The following is a 2041-nucleotide window of genomic DNA, read 5'->3' on the forward strand; positions in this document are numbered from 1 at the left end:
GATAAAGAAAAATTGAGACGAATTGAATCCACTAAATAGCTAATTTAAGCATATTCATACTAAAGTTAATGCACGAAGTTCTGTTATTAACTTCCACTGGCTTCTGTATTACTCAACATATGCTAAGCTATGCTGCAGTAACACATAAACCCCTCAATTCAAAGATATGGTAGGCTAAATGTTTCCAATGATATCTATATCCTAATCCCCAGAACCCATGCATATGTTGCCTTACATGCAAAATAGACTTGGCAGATTAAGAATTTTGTGATGGGAAAATGACACAGGACTATCTGGATGCGCCAGTGTAATCATAAGAGTTCTTATAATATGAAAGTAGGAAAGGGACGCCTGGGTGGCTCAGTGGTTGAGAACCTGCCTTTGGCTCAGCGCATGGTCCTGGAGTCCCAGGGTCAAGTCCCACATCAGGCTCCCTGTATGGAGCCTGCTTCTCCCTCGGCCTATGTCTCTGTCTCTGTCTCTCTCTCTGTCTCTCATGAATAAATAAATAAAATCTTTAAAAAAATGAAGGTAGGAGGGTCAGAGTCAAAGAAGGAAATGTGAGGCTGGAAGCAGAGAACAAAGGAAGAGAAAAATAAAAAAGAGACAGAGACAGAGATTGAAGATGCTATGCTGACAGCTTTGAAGATGGAGGAAGGGACCACAAAGCAAAGAGTGTAGTATCCTCTAGATCCTGGAAAAGGGAAGGATATGGATCCTTCCCAAAATCAGCTAGTAAGGATGCAACCTTAACAAAACATTGATTTGTAGGACTTCTGACCTCTAGAAGTATAAGATAATAAATTGCATTGCTTTAAGCCCCTTAATATGAGTAATCTGCTACAACAGCAATAGAAAATTAAGATAAAGGGTTTTAACATGGAAAAAAAAAAGTTACCCGTTTAGACATAGTGTATGTCCATCACTGCACTATGCCAGGGCTTTCCTTTATATAGTCAGTCAAGGACTCAAGTTGACAGAGACTCCACCATTTGAAAATCACTGGTTGCTGCAGCAGAAGGAAAAGGGTACATGAAGATTTCAGACCCACTCTTCTATACTTTGACTTAGAATATGACACATATCACTTCAGATTAATGATCCTTCAGCCAGAGAGTCACATGATCTTGCAAATGGAAAAATTTCTATAAATCCTACCCTTCCATGAGCTTAGAGGGAAATAACTGGATATTGATAGATATTGATGAGGATTAGTAATGTCTGCCTCCACCTTATATTAGGAGGTTGATGAAAAAAACCTTGATCAGGTAAGGTGAAGAGAAATATTTCTGACCTGGCCTGGTCTAGATTCTATTCTTTCATAATGTAGAGTTTGCTCCATTCTTCTGTGACAGTTTTTGTTGGGATGACCAGCTCCTAATATTATCAGAACCTATACAGTTAATTACAGATAATTCTCAATATCTGAAACTGTTCACACCTAAATATCATATTAAAAAAAACTCTATATTAACTCTTTCTGTAGTTCTAGCTTTTGCAAAGCTATGCGAAATTCAGAATTTAAGAAATTATCTCTCCAATATTGTGTGAAATAGCAGCTGCAAGTGCGAATCATGCTGGTTTAGCATCTCTCTATTTTTCAGCATTGTTATCTGTATTTTATTCAACCCACACTGGAGCAGAACAAAAGATATAATCTACTTTTTCTTTTACTAGAGAAGAACAGCTCACAGGTAAAATGAAACCTGAAGTCAGAGCCCCAACACACTATTGAATACCCTACATTTTCACTAATGCTACTAGAGTACTCTAGAACTAAATGCTTAACCATTTTATGCAAAGTTTATGTAATTTTTTTGTGTATGTTACAATGATCTCATTTGTTACATATGTTATTGTATATGTAATTAAATGTTGTAGGTAAGAAAAATTAAGGTTAAAGATGTATATATGAAAGGGAGACAACATTAAGACAATTGAACTACTCCAGCTGTGCCAGGCAGACTTCTAAGAAGTTCCCCAATGATCCCTGCCTCTTATATAATTTATGCTCTTGTGTGAATTCTTTGAGTATGGGCTG

The sequence above is a fragment of the Canis aureus genome, chromosome 30, assembly GCF_053574225.1.
Source record: "Canis aureus isolate CA01 chromosome 30, VMU_Caureus_v.1.0, whole genome shotgun sequence".
NCBI lineage: Eukaryota > Metazoa > Chordata > Mammalia > Carnivora > Canidae > Canis > Canis aureus.